The 24,444-nt window shown below is 41.0% G+C and overlaps 1 protein-coding gene across 4 annotated transcripts in view; it reads right to left on the reverse strand.

The window, feature by feature from the left end:
* The window catches only part of Ken (zinc finger and BTB domain-containing ken and barbie protein), a 53,694-nt gene that overhangs the window by 24,217 nt on the left and 5,033 nt on the right, over window positions 1–24,444 (reverse strand). The gene's annotated exons all lie outside the window — the stretch shown is intronic.

Below are 24,444 nucleotides of genomic sequence, written 5' to 3' on the forward strand. Positions count from 1 at the left end.
CACGGTCGCGCTTTATTGTAACATTGTGCGCCAATAGTTCCGTCTGTCGGAATGGAATTTTACGAGAAGGCATTGAAATGCACTGACACGCGCTTATTTTTTTCTCTACAAACGGCTACAAGCGAGCGAACTTCTTTTATTTGGTTGCACGCGTGTTCGCTACCTTGTGATCGCCTTGCAGGCATATTTTAATAAAGCCAAGATCGCTGCTTTTGGCTCGGCCTTGCAGCCGCGTATAAATGAGTCAGACGGAAACGAGAGACGTCAAGTGATGACCAACGTTTTACGCGAAGTGGACTCTTATTCTCCGTGCAATTTCGCATTTACCCCGAGATGAGCATACTTTCTCGAAATAGATCGGTCGATCGCGACGATCCAGCGAAAAAATTTCATTTCGCGTCGAATCCTTTCGGTTGGTATCGCGCGACACATCGGGTGCGAGATGACAGCTAAATTTAATTAAATACGATCCACTCTGTGATTCGACGACGTAAATTCGACAAGTAGTCCCAGTTCTAATGCAAGAATACGGATAATAATACTCGAATAGTAGTATAATAGTCGAGTACTCGAATAGTAGTAGAGTAGTCGAGTACTCGAATAGTATTCGAATTAAATTCGAATCTGGACACTTTTTAACACAATTACAATTGTACCTCCCGAAAGACAGATTACTCGACTCTGGAAAAAAATTGAGAAAATTGTTGCATTGTCTTCTTTTTTGCACATTTTTTTACGGCATCATTACGTAACTGTCGTGCCATAAATTCCATCTCTGTTTCACCGTGCGAAAGACTATGAAAATAGCCGGTACGCTTTTTTTTTTTTCGTTTGACGTCAATGGAAGAAACAAATGGTACGTTTTCATAAAAGGGTCGCGTACTATTAAACTCCTTCGTGTTCATCCGTACGTGTTAGCCGACGCTCTTTAAACTCGACGGGACTTTCATCGACATAGCTAGCCAGTCGATACAATTGCAACACACCGTAGCCTTGAATAATTATTCCCGATGCCTCGTTACGATTGTCAATCGGAAACCGACGCATCGAGAGCCACCGTTGCTGTTACCGTTTAATATGAAAAAAAAAAAAAAAAAAAAAAAAAATATATATATATATATATATGTATCTCTAGAGTCGACGAAACTCGGAGCAATTCGACGATCCGAGCCACTGGTCAGTTGTTCATTTGTTTATTCACGCTTGGTCAGTCGTGACGGGACTATAGCCGGAGTTAACGATGACTTCCGACACGTTACGTCGACTTTTCGAAATGTTATGCAATCCTGCGTTGCGGTTGATCGTGTGTTACCTGTGAATCCTATTACAGGCGCCACTGTTGCATCCATCGATCATGGGCACTTCGAAATTCTAGGCAAACTCGATTCCGTGCTCTATTTATCTCTCTGCTCGAAACAATTAAGGGGACTTCGTTTCGGTACGGTTCAACGGGATATGTCGAATTTTGTATCATACTTAACTCGTTCGTGTACGAATTTAAAAACACTGGTTACAATTTACAAAGTTCTATCTAGATATCAAAATACGGCCAGGATCAAAAGTTACCGTATACTTCGAGAAAATTAATCCTTGATTTTCATTATTATATTTGTAAAATTATATTCTGGGCACGAAAGGGTTAATTTAGAGTTTTTTTTATCTTGTTTTCCATAACTACATGTTGCGTTTTCACGTACAACTTGAACTTGTATTTTTTTTTCCATCACGATGAATAAAGTCGTTAAATAAATGAAAGATTAAAGTAAATTTCACCGGTGATGAACGTGTTTCGCATTTAATGCAACAATTTATTCGTCGAATATCCGACTAATGCAGCACGTGGGTGTTTTTAAAGTATTGGATACCTTACCGCAGCAGTGTAGTCATTTAAGTTAACGATCCATTAGTTATTTTAAGCAGTGTATTTAATCTGTGTCATTTCTCGATTATGAACGCCGGTGTACTCGTAATTAAACATGAATGAAGACGATTTAACGAGTCTTGTACTACAAAAAATGCAAACATGGTATAATTTATACGAATAGGAATATTATCGTACAACTGCAAACCGGAATCACTATGAAAAATATATTGAAAGATGTAAACGAGTGCAAAATTATAATCAAAATGTGACAAACGATTGTGTCAATTTACATTTAAACGAAAGCTTTTCATTCGACCAAATTCTTCTGTTTGTTACACATACGTATTTGATTGCGAGACTGTTCGAATAATTTACCGTTCAAATATTTAAGTAATTGAATAATTCACTATTCGGACGACGAACTTAAAGAACTCGATTATGCACTCCACAACGTACAATTCGAATACAACGAACACGCTAGATCGGTGCGGAAAATGTTCGAGTACTCGAGTACTCGAACGATATTCGAATTAATCGCCCCGGATTCGAATCATGGAGGTGTACGAATATTCGACGGGTACTCGCCGATGTTGATTACGTGTCATGGAAGATGGTCTCTCGATCGAAGGAAATCGTCGGAGATTCCCCCCTTTCCCCTCGAAATTGTAGCGCGGCGAAGAACTATCCGGAACGACGCGATCTGGCGTCCACTAGAGCGGCATGTGCAGTGCTATACGATACTTTTATGCGCGTCCACACCGTCGACTGGACACTTACGTAATCGCAATGATCTCACATTGTGGGTGGGGACTTGTCGCTAACGCGTGTGCACCTTTACGACCGTGTTAGTGATGCGCGCTCGCGCGACTGGTGTGTAGAAACAGAAGCGTACACCGTGTCCAAAAAGTCTGCGTCGCGGTGAGAGAAAGAGAGTGAGACAACTCTCGTATTGTTTCCTCGTTAGAGAGAGAGAGAGAGAGATGCTGGATTCCAGCCCCGAAAAGATACTCTCGAAAACGGAAGATAGGTCGCGCTGATATCGTTTATCCAGCACGGAATCGCGCGGGTCTCGTCGTAGCCCGATATCGTGCAACAGTGGGTATTGTTGTTGAATGCGAACGCGGCGAGATTATTTCCGAAACACAACGGAGCCACTTCAATTTTTTCAACAGCCTCTCTCTATCTGGGTCATTGCGTCGGCCGGACGGAGATCGGCCCGCGTTTCGCCTTTTGCGATTATCTAACCCGACACCCCAGCTTGCAGTTGCATTTGGATTTCTCCGCGCCACTTTTTCAAATTACCTCGCTCGAATTTGGATACGTATTCTTTAACGATGCTCGAACGTATCGCGAAGAATGTTTCCAAATTTTGGAAATTATTGTACAATTATTCAAAAGATACTTTTCTTCGATAAATAAGAACCGTCGAATCGACGATCTAACAAGAACGAATTTATGTCGATAGTGAAAATAATTTAAATAAAATTCTTTAATCTACTATTTTTATAGTAGGGTCGATACGAAGATTTGGAGAAAAATGAAAATGTAAGTTTCTTTCTTTCCTTTTCCCTGTTTACCGATTAAATTTCCATAACAGTGGTAGTTTAAAATTAACCGTGTACGATGGACAATCGAAACGAACGCTGTATGTATGCGCATAGTTTAATTTTTGCATAGCGATGACAAATGTACCGGAGTTATTGGCGACTGATTCAAAATACGAATGTGCATCGTTCGAGTGACTCAGTGATCGTGAATTACATTTGTCATCGGCGTGAAACTCCTATGTAAGAAATTTAAATAACGTGCAACAAACATAGATCGTTGACTTTGATTCATTTTCGATTTTAAAGTGTAGCTATTTTCGAAAGTTTCATCCGTAAAGAGAACGTTATATTCTAGTACGTAAATACCAAAGCATGCGTGTTCAAATTTCACAAAAATTCGAACCTTGCGCAAAAAGTGTCCACTTTGGTGTCAACAATTCCCAAAACTTTGAAAAATCCTCTCAGGTGTATTTAAATATCGTCGAAAATTAAACCCGGTCGAATTTCCTCGAAATTTCTACAAAAAATGCTTTCAAGTGTGTTCAAACATCGTCAAAGACCACGATGCGTTCGAATTTCGTAAAAATTCGAAACTTTTCGTATAAAAGTGTCCACTGCGGCGTTAATAATTTCCAAAACTTTGAACGATCCTCACGGTTGTATTCAAATATCGTCGAAAATGAAACGCGGTCGAATTTCCACGAAATTTCGGCAAAAATGCTTTCGAGTGCGTTCAAACATCGCGAAAGTGCCGAACGTGTTCGAGTGTCGTGAAAATTGGAAAGGTTGCGATAAAAAGTGTCCTATTTGGTGGGAAACGGGGCGTTTTACAACGTAACGCGGCATTTCGGGCAACGGTTGGTCTCGTCGAGAAATAACCGGCGGTGTTACGGGACGATAACTCATTCATGCGTTTTCGTTCATTCTCTCGGGCCGGTACGGGGATCGAGCGTCCGGCCGGGTTCGGCGAAAATAACCGGGAAACGACTATAACGACGCTTTCGGATAGGACAAAGCGGGGCGAAATTCGGTATGTGGGTCGGCCGTTCCGTGGCGCGACGTGACAGGCTTCGGGGATGATTAGCGTGTCACGAGAGGGAGACGACGGTTACGAGATCGTTTGACAGCAACAATGGCGAAGGAGAAATTACGCTGTCAGTTGGGTGTACACGGGTACAGAGAGAGAGAGACGCGTAAGCGAGCACGTGAGAGATACTCCGCGTTCAAGAAAGTTGCGGTTTTTCGACACGTTGCTCTAACGGATGATCTAACAGATGCTGTCGAGATGCGACGATCGCCTTTAAAGGTACTTCGAAATGCCAGCCGAAGAAAACGCGAGCCTGTTCAACGGGGGCAGCCAACGGCTTATACTGTTGCTCGTTTTTAAAGCACGACGAATTATCCGCATCTATGCCAGAGGAGACAACGAAAAGAATCAACTGGAGAGTTCTCCCACCAATTTCCTCGTTGAGGGGAATTCTTCTCCCCTCCCGATGCCGTGACGGATCGCTCGGATGCTCGGAGTGCTGGCGCACTCGATGAAAGTAGCGACGGGATCGAGCGTCTCGCGTGAATTCGTGTTTTCACGAGCGCGGTCATCGCCTCGATAAAAGTCGCCTACTCTACGGTCTGCACGGTGACCTTTAACGGGTAGAGTGGACGATTTTATTTTGGGAATCGATCTTTGTTGCTTCGAGCTCTTATCGGGTGATAGGCGAATAGAAGAATAGAATAATAAACCAATTTCTTTTTTTTTTACTGTACATTCAACAATATTGAGTACCGGTTTCTTATTTATAGGACGTTGAGAAAGTGTTTGTTTACTGTTATTAAAATTTATCTCGATGGACAATTAATTTATCGAGTATATAACAGGCGAATAGAAGAATATCCCAATATAATTAAGCGCATAATTGATATATAGTTATCTTTTGTATCGCGTGAAACAGTCTTTTTCCATCGTACAGCGACCAAAATTAAATATTCGTGTTCTACTCGCCGGGAGTATGCAACTTTCTAACGTTACGCGTAATATTAAACGAATTTACGATTAAAACGCATCAACACTAGACGAATTTATTTTTTCCTCCCGAAATCGTAATTGTTTTCGTATCTATTTGTATATGGAAATTTTTCTCGGGTAAAATACACGTGTAATTTTCAACCGGTTATATCATCCGTATGCATATGTATATTTCTATTTTGAGTTTACTTTAAACAATTTAATGCACCGTAGATTTTACTCGCACGCTTTTTCTTTTAAAAGTGAAATAGTCATGAAAGAACGCGAGTGTTCCGTAAATATTGCACGAGATGAAAAGCGTTTTACCCACTAAACAACTTTGGGAAACGTTACACTAGACATTTAACCCAGACCTTGTTTCGACGTACAACGAGAAACGAATTATACACACGAAGGAAAAACCATGACATTGACCATCAAAGGGTAAATTAACCTCGAACGAGTTAAAGTTTATATTACATCGTTGAACATATTTTTTAACGCGTTTGATGGACTACTAGAACAGCTTATTACAACATTACAAACAGAACGGTTCTTCGTTAGTTCGCGTTTAATAAATTTCAATCGTTAGAATTTTATTTCAATTGTTCACAAAAAGTAGAAATTTTACCAATCTTCTTGTAATACTAAATCGGTCGAAGTTAACGTTCTATTCCTTTCTCTCATTGTTCGTTCGAACAAAAATCAAGTTTCAGCTACTATAATTTATTGACCATTGAAACAGCATCGGTACCAAAATGGCGCGCTCTTTCTGTAGGTTAAAGGCCACTCACAACATAAATATTTATGGAACAAATTTTCACGCCTAAATAAGAGACTACCCACGATGTTCGCCAATGGATATTTATGTATTTTTATCGTTGCAAAACCACCTATTTAATTACCAGTTGTCGACTTATCCACGATATTTACATTTTCTCTTGCAGTACATTTTTTAATTTAACACCGTTTTATTATTATTAATGGCAAAGACAGGATCACTTCGCTTTTACTATCGTTGGAAAGTCGTTGAACAATTTTACTATTCCGTGAACAAAAACATTAATAACAATTAGTAAAATACACACGAATGAAATGTCGTTTGCAAATTATAAAAATTTATCCAATCGATAATGTTCCATCGATTCGAGAAGCCTGATTCTGATTGCATTTGAAACCTAGATTCCTACCGAAGGAAGATAAGTAATTCCGATGAAAGCGTACTCGAGGATCGTTTGACAAACAAATTTTATTCAACGCTTTCGATTTATTTTTGCTCGTGGGATCACTTCGCTTTTGTTCGAGCTATTTTAAGATCGCTCGAATCCGAAGCGAGAAAATCGAAAAAGAGTGCACATCGATCGACAAATGGTCGACTTTCGTACCGGAGCAAATCACCCGGCTGCGTTAACGCACGAGTGCGAACACGTAACACGACTGGTAACGAAAGAAATTTGTTTTCGTTTCAACGGTTTTCGTAACACCGTTTGTAACGAACGATGGTGAGTATCGAAGCCAACCGAGTTTCGTACTAAACGACACCATCGGCTTTGGCGATTGGCGAGATTAATTAACCAACTAGCAAGATCGATGGGAAGCAATTGAAACGCGGGTGAAAGAATCGGATATCGATCGTGAGTAATAGCGACGACAGAGACGTTTGCACCTCGTATAAAATAAAAGCACAACAATCGGGACAGTCATGGCCTTTAATGAGGCGTGCTATGCCTTTCGACGCAACGGCCAAACAGCCATTGAAATAACGATTGCAACAAGAACTTATTATTGCAAAACGAACGTGTGGTTTTGCTTAGGCAGAGGGAATCCTCGGTGGGCGGGCTTAATGCGTTAAAAACGACCACAGATAATCCTTATCGTACTTACAATACACGACGTACTACGTGAAATTTCCTACGAACCGATTGTCCTCGCAACTGACAAAAGCCTAGCTATAGAGCAACCCGATCGATTGGAATACGTAATTTCGCAACCGATGGTCGCTCTATGGACTTTTCCTGCAACTTGAAATGTTCTTTCGAACGATTTATGTATAAATTTACAGAGACGCGCAAGACCAAGTATCTATCTCGGCTGAAGGTGCGCCGCATTATTTTTGATGTTGGAAAAAAAAAATTAAATTAACTATTTGAGAATACCGTCCGTTGAGATTAATTTTTTCGTTTAAAATTCGTTCGCGAGAGACGACAATGTCGGTACACGGTTTTCACCGGGCGCCAGGATATCTAGACACGGCTCTGAAGGTTTAATCGTCACTGCGGTACGGGATTTATTCTGTACGGAATTGAAATAAATAAATAAAGCGACGCCCGCGTTACAGGTTGCCGTGTAATTGTTCGAAACTTTCCTTTCGCGGCGAAAACAATTCGTGCTGCACGAGACGTCTGATCGACTCGCTTCAAAGTCAAGAATGACATTCTCGATGTTACGTGTCGTTGGACAATTTACGATGAACAATTTATTTTCTTAGGCGCGTCTGTGTATTCGATTCACCGAGTCAACAACGACAGGTCCTAACAATGTTCGTACGACGATGGTTACGTGCGCTCCGCATTACCGTTAATGTTTTCGGAAACTCTTTCTCTCCTCAAAATTGGGACACTTTCACTGTCGTACGAAAGACTCCGGCACTTCGACTGGCCATATTTCATTCGGGTCACAAAGGAAGGTTACAATGCCGTTCGTCTGCAGGTCACTACTTTCAATCGCGTTAGGCTTCGTTTTGCATAGCTCGGTTACAGCATACTTGTTGCTGGAACTACTCGAATAATTTAATATTTCAATATTGCACCGGTATTCGAACGCCACGCACTAACGTCGAACAATACACCGATACTCGAGTATCGTTGTTCGAACACTCGAACATCATTGCTCGAGTATTATTATTTGAATATCTGAGCATTCGAACATTATTACTCGAATATTATTACTCGAATATTATTACTCGAGTATTATTACTCGAATATTATTACTCGAATATTATTACTCGAGTATTATTACTCGAATATTATTACTCGAATATTATTACTCGAATATTATTACTCGAATATTATTACTCGAATATTATTACTCGAATATTATTACTCGAATATTATTACTCGAATATTATTACTCGAATATTATTACTCGAGTATTATTACTCGAATATTATTACTCGAATATTATTACTCGAATATTATTACTCGAGTATTATTACTCGAATATTATTACTCGAATATTATTACTCGAATATTATTACTCGAATATTATTACTCGAATATCACTCTTCGGATATTTGTCTATTTGAGTATGATTACTCGAATATTATTCTTAGTAATGATATTTTTAAGCGTTCAAACAAGTTACTATTCCTTTATGAAAAATAAAACGCGTTGTTCGTGTCTCGTGAAATGGCCTTTCTTTTATTATTTTTGTTCAAGGTGAGGATAAACAATGTATCGATAACTGGAACGTTTACCTTACACGATTATACGAATAGCATTCAAATCGTATTCGCCGAATATTTGAATCACCACAGTGTTGGAATATTTGAATGTGGAAGACATTGTTCGGGAATCCGAACCCTACTTATTGACACGATGAGCACGATATAGATATTCGAAATGTAGAAGCAGAGGAAACGAATCGTTGCGTTTATCTCGAGATTCTGATATTCGATGGACTACTATAAATGATAAATGTATCGGATCGAAGCGATGTTAGCCATATTTTTATCCGGGTAACGGATAACGGTTTATTCACGAGTCGGGAATAAATGTTTAACTGCATACACGTTTATTCCAATAAGGTAGACGAGAGAATAAATATTTATGCGTTATGTACGTGTATATAACGATAAAACTATCTTTCAATATACCTGCACGAGTACTCGTTGAGTTTATGTAGCTGGTATATATATATATATATATATAATATATAATATATATATATATATATATTTATATATATATATATATATATTTATATATACATATATTTATTATATGTATATTTGTCCGGTAGTTTGTGCGTTCCGTGTGTTATTTCGGTGTATTTCGAGGATGTGTGCGGTACTTTTGCGCCGTGTGTGGTATTTGTTCGATACTCGTGACATCCGTAATTTTCGTGCGGTGTATGTGTCATTTTTATTAAAATACTACAGTCACCGTAGAAAAATCACGAGCATGCCGCGCGCGCCACGAAAATATCACATCCACTACGCTCCCGTACCACAGAAACTAACAAAATACCGGTATATACCAGAAACACACACCTGCGTCTCACACATCGCGTAACACATACCATTCCCTGTATATAACGCGGAGAACATATACATGTATCATAACACACCTTCGGCGCGCGTAAACTTTCATCCGATGAATTTTTCTTCGCTCCCGGTTAAGAACAACGAACAACGATTACGCGGATAAATAATTGGAATAATTACACGGGGGCAAAGATTTATTCGCGGTTTGTTCGTGGAACGTGGATCTCTGTCCGCGATTTAGGAGCCCGACGTGTCGTGTGTCCGAGCGTTAAATTAAACCCCGGACGATTCAAGGCCGGCTCAACCAGCGAAACAATTCTTTCGTTGCACATGGCATACATTTTCTTTCCTACATTCTTTTTTCTTTTCCTGCGGCGCACGTAGAGAGCAAGTAGGTAGCAAAAGAGTAGGCCAAGCGAGCGAGAAGCAGGCGAGTTCCGAAGGGGCCTCGAGTATACGCGATAGATGAAAGTGAAAGGGAAGGTAGAAAGGGTTGGCGGACGTATATACTCTTAGCCGCTGTTACTCGGCATGTACTCGGCCGCGGGGGCCCAGAGCGCAAGATTTACAATCGCCACGAGCCAGAACGGGCCAGAAACCGAGGAAAATACCACGAGGCAGCCGCGAATACCTGCGCGAACGAGCAAATCGCGATAGCAACCAATGATAACGCGCGCCGCGTGCTATGCCCGCGGAAACCGCCAGTCCCGAAATCCAAGGAAAATCGCTACCATCGAACGCGCGAAACGGTTCAACGACACCCTACCAACGAAAAATACCAGAGAACAAAGATAAGCGAAAACGCTATCGCCTTTAAGATAAACGTTTGGGAAATCGTTCCGATAGATTTATGATTAACGTTTCGATCGTTCGTTCAAATTTTCTGCATTCGAGTAGTCGAACAGTAATTCAAATACTCGGCGAATTATATTCGAATAATATTCGAATACTCGGCGAATTCGATTCGAATAATATTCGAATACGCGGCGAATTCGATTCGAATGATATTCGAATACGCGGCAAATCCAATTCGAATATTATTCGAATACTCGGCAAATCCAATTCGAATAATATTCGAATACTCGGCAAATCCAATTCGAATAATATTCGAATACTCGGAAAATTCGATTCGAATAATATTCGAATACTCGGTGAATTCAATTCGAATAATATTTGAATACTCGGCGAATTCGATTCGAATAATATTCGAATACTCAGCAAATCAATTCGAATAATATTCGAATACTCGGCGAATTCAATTCGAATAATATTCGAATACTCGGCGAATTCAATTCGAATAATATTCGAATACTCGAGTACCTGTGCACCGATCGAGTATCTGAAGTATATTAAATACTCGTGGTATTTAAATGCTCGTGGATTATAAATCGAGAGAAAAAATTTCAGACTTAGATACTCCATGAATTAATGCTCAAATCGAACGATAAGTGACTCGAACCTACGGAGCTATTCAATCTCGTGAACCTTCGGGATCAAATTTTACACAAACTATTTTTATCGGGTTTTCGACTGAATATTCAGTGCTCGAATATTCGAAGTTTACTCATGGTATTCGATTACTCGAATATTCGAAGTATGCTCATGATATTCGAGTACTCGAATATTCGAAGTTCGTTCGTAGTATTCGAATGTTCGAGTATTCAAAATTTATTCCTACCATTCGAGTAGCCAACTGTTCGTGACACTCGTAACGGAATATTCGAAGTTTATTCGTAATGCTCGAATACGTAATAAACATTCGAACGGTAAATTATTCGATCGGTCCCAGCTCTAAATGGAAACAGACGCAATACGTGCGTCCCTAACAGACGCTCTACCAGAAATGGATTGTTATGTTTTCCCGGTTGATCGCGTGGGCGGAAACTCTCTCCTCACGATTCTGACAAACTCGGCGATAATTTTCCGTCGCGCTTGTCTACGAGCCACGAAAGAAATTACAAATTGGGAAACTGCGGGTATCGCGACGATTCCATCGGTACTCGAGGGAATGGGATCGCGTCGCGTGGGCGGTTCAAGTGCTTCGAGTCTGAATCCTGTTTTGCACTCTATTTTCGCTTCCCTCTGAGATATCGAATACTTTATTGTTTACGTAATTCGCGTCGTTCGGAGATCGCACAACGAGACAACGACGACATTTGCGCGAAATTGTCGACGAAAGGGTGGCGTGTGTTTCTGTGTTTCGCAAACGTACGATGAATACTAAAAAAAAAACAAAGAAATGAAAAAAAATACCAACTATGTAATTAAACTTAGATTTCTCAACACTTCTGGCTGCACCTCGTCACGGGTGTATCTTGTTCTTGCGAACGTATTTATTTTCACGCGCGAGATAAAGACGTTCAATAACGGGTGAAAGAGAATCGACGAACGATTCGAGGAATATTTTATAATCGGATGGTACGTGACACGCGTCGACCAAATTCTCGATACCCCCTTGAATGTGAAATATTCAAGGTTGCGACACGTACACGTATGGCCGAACGCGTTCGTGTGGAAACATCGATTAGATCGGGGAGAGGCCTCTTTCTATCGGAGGATTTTCGATTCAGGGACGCGGTTCGTACTTTCTTCGTAGTCAGCGTCGATTGATAGCGACTCCTGCTGGCCTGCGCAGGAAACCGGCGCGTTGTCGGGAAGATCGGGACAACGCGGACGCGCGCGACCGTGTTTCGCACAATCGACAGAAACCTCGTCGCGCGACGTAATCGTATCTGCCAATTCGGCGAGACGTCGCTGCCTCGGAGTGAAAGTGTACGCCGCCGGTGGAACATTTTCGCCTAACGTCTCCAGCCGTTAAAATCGCGCGACCGTGTTTCGCGTCAAGGGACGACCACGACCACGACCACGTTCGATTCTTTCTTTTTTTTTCTTCTTCTTCTTTTTTTTTCTTTCCGCGCGGAAACAACGACTGTCGCCGTTTTGAACTCGTTTCTCGCATACCGACGCTTTGCACAATCGAGATCTATCGCCGCGAACTCGAACGACCGATTAATTTCAACCGCTTCGGACTTCGCGCGACCCAAAAAAGCTTGGCTACACGTTCGCGCGCTAAGTTTCAGATTATTCGAATAATTTTCCATCGAACATACAATAGTGTATCCGACTATTCAAACACGAGTATCCGTGTATTCGATCACCGTTGCTCGAACGTTCGGGTACTCGGAGAAATTTCGGACAATCGAGTATTCGAATACCATTGGTGTCGAATGGTTTGCAGATACACGATTGGAGTTTTAGTATTCGAATATCGACGGTCGAATATTGCTATATTTATTTTTTTCCAATGATATTCAAGTAGTAGCAACCGAACGATGTTATTCGAATACTCGAGTAATCTAATTAAATTTTGAACTCTGGAGTAAATACTTGGAGAATTCGAAAATGTACCTGTAAGTAATTCGATGTTGGAGAAAATCGTATTCCTTGCAAGTTTTGCTCGATTCGTGAGCGATATTCGTTCGTTTCATTCGTCAGCATGCGATGTGTAACGCGAGAAATGTTTGGGTAGATGATCGTAAAAGTTTCGAACCTACTCGGATCGTATGGTGCATACTAAACGAGGATGAGTTTCACATAGTGGTGAATAATTACAAAATTCGGAAAGGTATCGACATTCCCGCCCGATGATGGCCCTCTTGAAAAAGAATGTTCGCTCTTTGAAGTGAAAGAAGTTTGTTCGATCATTCAGTGGTATCGCAATACAATACGCGGAAGTTAAACTGACGTGATAGCGTCGGTACGACATACTGATTATATTAGAAATTGAATATCCGTTCAGTGAGTATAAAACTGACGTCCAACGAAACTGATAAACCAGTGTCAGATATTTTTACGAGTCTTTGCGTGTTCAATTATGCAAACTTTTGGCCTAATGCAAATATACGTAAACACGATCCTACCGGATCAAATCACAAATGGTCGATTGATGCTTTAAATTAGATTTTTCACCATTCGTTTAGATAACTTTAAACAGTGCGATTAATATATTTTTTAAAAGCTACAATCATCGACGACTTGAACGTATCGAAATTGACAATAAATTTGAAAAGTAAATCGATCGATCTCTACGCGAAAGAAATTAGTTAATTCTTCGAGGAAAACATCGTGCAAGAAAATGGTCTGCGGATGATTCATACTCTTCGTCCGTCTATATGCATTTTCCTTGAGTACAATTTAGTCGAACAAAAATACTCAAACTCGTAAAATGACCTCATATATCTACATATAGACGTATCGTAACCGAACGACGCGTATTACTTCGGCCACGACGCGACATTATCCGATATATAAATTAACGAACAAGGACCAGAACAACGTATCTCTTTGAAATCTCGAGAGCTCGAACAACTCGTTAGTTGTCTCGTCGACAACTAACGGCCGCCCGTCTCCGTTTATCGACGTACCCGCTGGAACATTAGCGGAACATAATAAAACATTACAACTCGTACAACAATATCCACAGAGACTCCCGACGACCAGGGTGTGCGTCATCCTCTATAATAGGCATTTCATCCGCAACTTCGTGGATAGTTTACACCCCTCGAACCACGAATACAAAACATTCGTCATTTTTCACTCGGACACGGCAACATTCTATATTCGCCTTGCGTTTAAGTATAGAAATTTAAATTTACCTCGAAGAACAATCGTATTCGCCTAACACCTAACATCGACCAATTGCGATGTTCCTGTACACGAATCGTCGAACGAACGAGAAACGAGAAAATTAGAACAGTCGAGAATCGCCGAACGGGTGAATCGAAGAAAATAAAATCATCACGAACAAAAAGAAAAGAAATGTTCGCTAAATTGGGAAATTCGACCATCGAAGTTACAATATCGACGATTTTCCATTGGCAGGTCGGGTTACGGGAAAATCGAAAACGTTCGATGTTTCTGTTTGCAGCAGGAGTGTTGCGAACGCGCCGAAAGAGCTTCCGTTCGAGCGAATCACGCGAGCACGCCGAAAAGCTATAAGAAACGACAATCCGACACGGTCAACGTCCACGACCAATGGGGCACCGAGGGCCGATTATCAAGATCCAAAAGCAGAAACGGGTGGCCGAGGAACGAGACTAAGGACTTCCTCTCTCTCGCGGCGCGAATCGCACGCGCGGTTTCCCACGGTGCGAGATAACGCTTGCCAGAGATAAAGAGAGCCAAGAGCGAACGCGCAGGGAGAGATGTCGAGGGGCAACGGGAACGGGGAGTGCGACGGGGTGCCAGAGAGGGAGGGAGGGAAACCGAGGTAAAAAGAGGAGGAAAAAAGGAAAGGGAAATAATAAGCGGAGAGAGGACAGGAGAAAAGAGGGAGATGGGAGAGAAGGGGAGAGAGAAAACGGCGAGGACGATGTGGGAAAAGAGGAAGCTAATCAGAAGCGGAAGTACGCTCCGGCGAGGCCCGAGGCCTTGAGAAGCATAGTCAGCCGCGCAGCTTTTAGCTCTCTTAATTGCAACTTCATTTAACGTGTACCCTGCACGTCGAAACCGTTCGGCCAATCCAGGGCCACCGCGCCGCGGCGAAACCGCGTCTTAATAACCGTCTTATCGTTAGGACGAGAAACGCTCGTGCAGGGAGACACGACCGACCGCAGACAGACCGTGGAAGGTGAAAATGATCAAGAGACACCGACCGCGCACCAAACCAACGCTATTTTCACCCTTTGCTGCCAAATGCCAGGACACACTCCACGACACGTCTACTTTCACCGTTTCGGACACATGGCGGGAAAATTCAGCGAGAACGACGCGCACGACGTGAAAAATTCATTTCCACGGGACGCTGGAAAGAAGTCACGAGCCTGTCGCGTGAAAACACTCTGGTGGGGGCACTCCTCGAGAACGTTTGCGTACTTTGTGCTTCGTTCGCATCGGAGAATAAGTTTTCAACGCGACTTATTACATTTTGTTAATATATGGATAGTTTCGATGGGAGGTGCGATACAATTGGACGAGAGAGTAGGTATATCTTAGTCGGTTGAGTTCGATCGGTTCGCGAGTCGCGTTTAGATGGAATCGTTTTTTTTTTTTTAACGATTTTATTGTAATTTATTCGTTTCGTCGCGTCGGGCGGGGGTCGTGAAATTTACGTAACGTTGAAACTGTTGCAACTCCGTTACACGTCGTTCGATTTTGACGAATTAATACAATTTCGAAGATCGAACTTTCTAGTTTACAACGCATTCGACGATCATTAGTGAAATTTTCTTTCGGCGCTTGGAATCCGTTGTTGGAGATTAGTGTATTGTACTGTACATTTTCTTGATGTTTTTAAATTGCTGTATGTATTGTATGTGTGTATGTATACATAACGAGAAAGATTATAGTTAATAATGTGTATAATTTTTCAAACACACAAGTACCTTCTGTTAGAAAATGTTTCTTAAGATTCGTTTTCGTTCTAGTTCTCGTCCTGGTCCTTGTTCTATTTGTGTTTCTTTCTTATTTTTGTTTACTATTTAATTATTGGTAATTTGTAGGATGAGCGTAATAAATTTTTTAATAAAAGGATCCTGCTATGTAGAATTGATAGTCCAGACCGTAGTAAGTTTGGATTTACTTCCTTTATTACGGATAATTCGTTAAATTGTTTTGAGCTAGCACATGTAAGACACTTCATTGTAGATTTTGTATTTGTGGCAGTGTAGCACACATTCCCATCAATCATTGTTAACAATACTTTGTATTCTACAGATATGTTTTTTTCTCGATATTAACTTTCTTCAAATTTGTTATTTTCCTTTGAACGTACTATATTTCTGCAGCAATTATACGTGTAGACTCCTTTAAAAATTGTACGTGGAATAGATCGACAATATCTCGATGAAGATGATGTGGGATTTTGCCAGATTATTTTATCATTTTTGGTGCATATAAGTTGTAATGTTACTAAAGAACTTTGAAATACATTCGCGTTCGAATCATCGCTACGTGCAAATTTCTATTTATATTTCGATTGTTGAAATCCATCGCATCCACATTTGCATATCAATTGCAGTAAAATGGTCTCATCTTCGGTTAAATTGTATAATATTTCCTTTAAATGCATCAACAAACGAGTAGTCGTGTAACAAATCTTGCAATTGTACCTCTGCAGATGTTTCTGTTATTGTAAATGCTTCTCGTAGAGGGTAACAGTCTTTTTAACTTTTCGAAGAAGATTGTAACAAGGAAGAAATGTTTTATCGTAGCTTTTTATTATTTGATACCGACCTCTTAACAATTTTGCCTCGACAAACGGAAAAAGTGCTCGTAAAGGTGACAGTTGTTTCCAACTTTCTCGATCAGTATGAGAAGGACCTTTTCTGCACTGTTTTGCCAAATTAGGACAATTTGTAATCTCTTTTAACAATGTAGCAGCTTGACCCAAAGCCCTCAATTTCTTCACTTAATTCAGAAAAGGGTTTCTCTGATTTGTAACTATATAAACCTCTTGCATAAATCTCCATTGTTCCTTCCAGCAATTTTTCATTTCTTGTTTTAAACAGACTTTCTTTGTTATTAACGGACAACCACCTCCGTTTAAATTCCGACTTCACATGCGAGAATGTATGTTTAAACGCTTCAAGTTCTCGTTTTGTATAATTTTGCAAATGTAACAAATGCTCTTCTAAATATTCCACTTTTCTATGAACGTTTCGATCGCCACATTCCTGCATTATGTTAAATAATTGTTTTCGATTCATCATTTAGACACGGATACGCAACACTTTGCATCGAAGAACTCGCAGATATTTTTATATCTGTACAGTATAAATATATTCTCGCTGAATTGAAACACTTAATTAATCACTACTTGAACATAAACTTCGAACAAAGTGTGCACTATGTGAAGTCACTGCTCCAACTGAATGCGATCAATAAGTCGAAGACTTGGCTGAACGGGTAATGTAAACATTGAAGTGTAGAAGGTGAGAACGTTGAAGAAACCACACCTGCACTTCTTAAAAATACTCCGATTTTATTGATCGTGCACCTAGCCGGTCTCGATTCTTCACGCGTGATCACGACACTGATAAACTAGACCGAACCTCGAACCGGACTCTCCGAATTCTGATCTCTTCTGGCGTCGTACACGCGTCCTTAAAGTTCGTGAGAAGAGACGAAGAGAGATTTAGGATAGAAAAAAAGAAAACACGGAAACGAAAAGAAAGTGGGGAGAATCGCTGGCAAGCCGAGAAAGCGACAGGTTAGAAAAGTTTGGAAAATGTTACTCGTTCGCTCGCGCGCAACTTTGGTCACCATATGTTTGGGCCCGAGACCGCTCGAGAGTTGAACGAGGAATCGTCATAACTGGGAAACAAAAAGCAGGAAACTTAAAATAGCAGAATGACAGAAAAGTGAAAGTAGAAAGAAGAAAGTAAAGGAACTAAGGTCTGTTTTAATATATTCCAGATATTCGCCGCGACAACTCTGGGAACAACGAAACGCACGCTAAATTAATCGCTAAATTAATTACAAAACGTGAAATCGGGATAATTCGGAATCAATTTCTTTTTTAATTGTAATCGTAAAGCTTTACGGAACGTAATGAGATAAGATTCGACCCGATCGAACCGGGAAGTGCAACAAAATTATTATCAATGTTTTATAATCGTTGCAAAGTCATTGAATTCTTACTTATCTTTAAATTTCGATAAACGAGTAAATATAAATGATAATTCAGTATGAACTGTTCGAAAGTACACTATATGCCTATATATAAAGCTTCTTTAATGAAAGAGTATGTACAATTTATTTAAAATTGAAAACATATTATTGTACGTGAATGAGGTTTTAGGATTCGAATAAGAAAGAGATATTTGTCGTAAAAATTCTCAACTTCTGACGAAATATACTGCTTTGTGAGATCAGAAACGAAAAATCCAATGCTGGCACAGTGTTTCTTATGCATTTAACTATCTCAGGAAACCAAAATTTTACAGTTTACGTAAAATTTTCAAAATTGTCATTTGTGGGGCTTTTCCGGGGAAATGCACTATTGTATATTATTTCAGTTACACGTTTGTGGCGTCTTTTCTTCCGATTCGTTATTTTTTCGTTAGTTCCATATCGTATTTTTTCACATTGTTAACACGCTTTTGCAATCCGGCCAAGTCGAATGTTTCTGTCGCCAATTTGCCGTTTTGATTTATGAATTGGCTTAATATTGTAAAAATCACGATCCGTATGTTAGTCTTTTGGCAATATTTCAATCTGGGCGAGTGGTTATAAACAAAGTATATACGACTGCAATAACAATATTTATTAACACACGAAATATTGACAAGGGACCACCAAGACACTTCAAAGTTTACTCGAATGACTCTCCTTTGTCACTTTCCTTTTATATTTATGTTCTCGCTAAATTAAACCGAAAGAATATATGTAGCAATGGACAATATTTTGCAAAACTGTTAGAAGAGAAAAATAATACAGTTCTTCTATCTTTGCCTTCTCAGTATTTTTAAGATTAAGGAATCTTCTACTCCGAAACACTACAATTTTTACTCAAGCATTACATATAAGATTTTCAAATTTTAAATATTCTTTTATTCATATTTCAAGCAAATATATTTTTCTTCTCACAAAAAAAGTATTCATTTATCATAAAAACATTTATTACAAAGAAAGAACATAGTTTCGTATTTACTACGAATGTAAAATATCATAGATTTTCTACTTTCCAAATTTGAATATAACAATGTAAAACGGAAAGTTCTTTTCAACGCTTGAAATGTTGAGATAGTGCGAAAAAAAAAGAAAATAAATCGATCGTTTTAAACGTTCAGAGTAGAAGACCCCCTTAATGCATATCAAATGGTCCATTAAATCGAAATATAATTTATTCATTGAACAAACTAATTTATAGGTACGCGATAATTTCCTGTCATTTGGTCGAAAACCGTTCCGCTCCGAAACGTTGGTGCTCCAAAATATTCGTTTTCGAAGGATCAACAATTTTCACAGTTCGGTCGTCGCGTTACTTTTACCATCCTTTTTCTCCGAAAGTAGATCGTACGATTCGATTATAATGGTAAATTGTACGGAGTTACGTCTGTCAGCACTTGTTTGCATTTCATACTTTATGTCCTCCGCATCGTTACCAATCGTGGTCGTAATCGTACCGATCTAAGTGGCAATATGTTGCAAACGGTTTAGGCGAAGTTAGCGGTGTCGACGCGGCATGAATGAAAAGTTTGGTGTCGCGTGACGAATGTGTCGAGTAACTCAGCGACCCCGAAGCATCGCCGTTGCCTTCGCTAATTCCATAGCTCGTCCGTGAAAAATATTCTCGTACGCTGGAATATTCGAGCAGCTCGAGGAGCGGCATAGCTCGCAATAACATTGCGAATTATTTCAAACTTTACGACAACGAAACCGGAGCTGGGGCCACGCGTCGAGGTTCTCCGCGTTCGAATATTTTTGGATTCGAATAATTCGAGTACAATTCGAACACTCGTATATAATTCGAGTACAATTCGAACACTCGAATATAATTCGAGTACAATTCGAACACTCAAATATAATTCGAGTACAATTCGAGCACAATTCGAACACTCGAATATAATTCGAGTACAATTCGAACACTCGAATATAATTCGAGTACAATTCGAACACTCGAATATAATTCGAGTACAATTCGAACACTCGAATATAATTCGAGTACAATTCGAGCACAATTCGAACACTCGAATATAATTCGAGTACAATTCGAACACTCGAATATAATTCGAGTACAATTCGAGTACAATTCGAACACTCGAATATAATTCGAGTACAATTCGAACACTCGATCACGCGAATATAATTCGATTACTCGACTGTTCGAGTACAATTCGAACACTCGAGTACTCGAACGTTTTATGCTTCGATCGAGTATCCATGTATTCGTCGTATTCGAATAGCGACTATAAATCGACCTCTCGGGGTTTGTTGTTTCCTTTCGTACTTTATCTCCGTTCGACGCGTTCTACAATTCGAATAACAATATTGGAAGTAAATTCGTAGCGTTCGGACGCTTATAAAACAGACCCTCTGCGTTCAGTACTGAATCTCACTCGTGTTCATCGAATACCGTGATAATTTCACCGTAGGTGCAGTACGCTGGATACTCGTTTTTCCAATCGGCGATAATAATGTCATTCTGGACCGCAAGAACATTGAAATACGTTTAAGCATCCATGTTTTGCCGGATGTTATTACTGCCGCTCCGTATCTGTGCAACGTTTAGCGTGAAAACAAAAAAATTGCAACAGAGTTAAATATACACACACGGTGTTGTACGCTCTACTCGCGTTTCCGATTATAGTTATCTCGCGGCACCTATATTGGTTACAATCGGCTCGCGATAATCGAGTTTTTGTTATCGAGCATGAAATGTTTTTTCGCCTCGCGATAATTCCGCGCTACGGTGCAGTTCCGCGCCGGATCGGACACAGTCGTTACCGAATTCATCGCGGACGAGTGAATCGTCGGCGTCGTCGATACGAAAGCGTTTATCCGGGCCGCGAGACAAACGAGGATAGTCGGCCGGGAGATCGAGTGCTCTAAGGAAAACCGGTAGAGACTCGCGAAACCTCCGACGAACGAAGAAATAAGAAGTGACGCGGGTCTACCTGTCGATCGCGATTACGCGGGGAAACGTAAACTCCTCTTACGTAAGATCGATTGGGCATGATTCACGATTGATTTAGTCGACGGTGCGTCGATCGTCGTGGAGTTAATCGACGCCGATAGACGCGAGAAGGTGTGCGACATTGTTTCGAACGGGTATCGTAGTCTATCTGAACCGTGCGATACTCATTACCGGCTTCCTCGTTAATTAATCGCTCGAGAGTCGCGATTACCTCCTGTAATGAATCGATGATGCGCCGATCAATGAACACGTAACACAGATAAAAGCGATTGGGCTTCGCGGCTCGAACGTTAACCGTCTGTTTGCCCGTCGAAAAATAGTCGCGCGAAAAGAACGCCGGGGAAATCATTCGAGCTCGCGAATTCTTTTCATCGAATGTATTCGAATTCTTCCGTGTTCGTGTATTCGAACACTCGAACGTGTTAAGTGTTCGGTGAATATCGTTCGAATACTCGACTGTTCGAACACTCGGTTGTCCGAATTCTTTCGCATTCGAATATTCGAATGGTCGAACGAATCGAGTGTACAGTGAACATCGTTCGAATACTCGGTTGTTCGAATTCTTTCGTATTCGAATAGTCGAACGAGTCGAGTGTACGGTGAACATCGTTCGAATACTCGGTTGTTCGAATTCTTTCGCATTCGAATAGTCGAACGAGTCGAGTGTACAGTGAACATCGTTCGAATACTCGGTTGTTCGAATTCTTTCGCATTCGAATAGTCGAACGAGTCGAGTGTACGGTGAACATCGTTCGAATACTCGGTTGTTCGAATTCTTTCGCATTCGAATAGTCGAACGAGTCGAGTGTATAGTGAACATCGTTCGAATGCTCGGTTGTTCGAATTCTTTCGCATTCGAGTATTCGAATAGTCGAACGAGACGAGTGTACGGTGAACATCGTTCGAATACTCGAGTACTTGTATTCTTCCGCGTTCGAGTATTCGAATACCCGAATACAATTGAAGTTTTTGGTGAATATTATTCGAGTATTCGACTAGTGAAATACCGGATCGTTGGAATATTTTGTGCACCGGGAATGTACGTTACGCGAAGGACCATTACGTCCACCTCTGGAGTTTCTGGTCGATATCGAGAGCTCCGTGTACATTAATCCCTGTTGTATGTCGACGATCAAACCCCTACAAGTGTGTATCATCGTTTTCTAATGCTCTCTAACTTCAATCCACGCTCGGAAGTCTCGGATCATAGTGGCTGGAATAACTTAACGTCCGTTAACGTTAAGAAACGTCAAGTTATTCGATTTCCCCGCCGCGTCGTTACGTTTCAGTGCATTCGGTGCGTGATCCGAGTGACGTCTTTAATAATAAATTTGACTTTGACGATAGCGTCGACTCTATTTATAATTCCGTGAGAGAATTGTACACGTTGAAACGTATTTCGAAATACATTTCGCGTTATATACCGTCCCGGTTTCGCTACGAGCAACTCGTGTCATTTCTACGATAATATATAGTTAGTATTTCACGATAATACATTGCCCCGTCTCGGTATAACTGTTCCCGTAACGCGCGGAGATGTCAACGGTCCGATCGCATTCTCTAAAAAAAAAAAAAGTACAAAACGAACAAAAAAAAAAAAATAAATTATCAACGGTCGCGTCGAACGTTCTCGGTTTCTCGAGAAAATGAATTTTCACGTTTATGGAAGACACCCTCGAGGAACTGCACCATTACGTCCCAGCCCCTGCCGCGAAACACGAACGTTGGCTACCGTGGAAGTTCGTTTACCTACGAGACTAATAATTTATTCGCGAATGTGCAGCTAACACGGAGTCGCTAAAGCATGCAGCCAACCCGTCTTCGATAAAAATATTTCCTGTTCGATGCCTGAAAGTCATTCCGTTGTAACTTTTCAATCGTCCCCGGTAATCGGATCATCGTGTACGCGTAAAATGCTTTCTAATTTCTGTCCGGAGCGGGACGATTGCCCGCGACGTGAAAAATATCGCGAAACACGCGCGAGTGGTATCCGATCGTTCGATCGAAAGACGAAGAGAACAGGAAAATGGGGAATTTCGAAAGCAAAAGAAAGAAAGAAAGAACGAACGTGCCGTTCCTCTCGTCCGTGTTCACGAATAAAGGAATTCCATCGACTCGCGGCTCTTTCTCCCTTTCTTTCTCCCACTCGATTCTTCAACGAAAGATCTCGATATCCATTCGCGGCTCGTCGAGGCGCAAATTAAAATTAATCCGGAATTTCGACCGGTTCACCTTTCGAACTTGACCGTAATTTCGTTTCACATCGTCGGGATATTTGTGTAGATGCAAAACTCCTGTATGCGCACGGACTATGCGAGAGCGTAACATAAATATATCCGGCAGATAATGGCCACATGAATACGAAATGACGAGCGTAAAGACGCCTTTCGACGAGCCCGACCTTGACTCAAGATCGCTTTTTCTTTACGATCCGTCATCGCGAGCCATTGATGACCACATTGGACTCTCGAGAGCGCGTCTCCTTCTTCTTTCTTAAAAACGGTTGCGCAACTAACGTTCCCTACGGCCGTGGAACACCTGAACTTGAATCGTAGGCGGGTTCTGTATGCGTTCTTTTTTTGCGTTTTCTTCTCTGTTCGAGAACTCTCCCCGAGACAAGGAGGAACGAACGAACGAACCGGGTTCGCGAAAATACACCGTTCCTAAAGTCTCCGTTTCGAACTCCGATTCGAGACAAGACGAACGATATTGGTAACTGTCGTCGTTAGAGATGTAAAAGTAACACTCTCGCGTTGAAATTCACAGCCACGCAGCGACGAGCCACGCGTCGAGGATCACTTTCGCGGTATCGATAATCGCGCAATTTGTTCAACACGGCCGCGCCACTAATATTCTCTCGTTTATCTACCCGTTTCGGGAATCGAAATAAATCGTCGATCTGTTTTTTGATTTACCGGATGATGGGGATTTTCGCGAAACAATTCTAATCTATCGATCGTCGAATCGAGAACGACGACGACGAGTCGACGAATGCACACCGATTTTCGAACGTTCTCTTTATTCCCGCGTGCTCGTAATTGCGTATCAAAGAGCGGCGTAGAGAATCGTCGCGTCGACGGGGCACGACGCTTTTATGTAAATATTATCGGCCGTATCGTTCAGCGCGTC

Source organism: Ptiloglossa arizonensis, chromosome 1, assembly GCF_051014685.1.
Source record: "Ptiloglossa arizonensis isolate GNS036 chromosome 1, iyPtiAriz1_principal, whole genome shotgun sequence".
Lineage (NCBI taxonomy): Eukaryota > Metazoa > Arthropoda > Insecta > Hymenoptera > Colletidae > Ptiloglossa > Ptiloglossa arizonensis.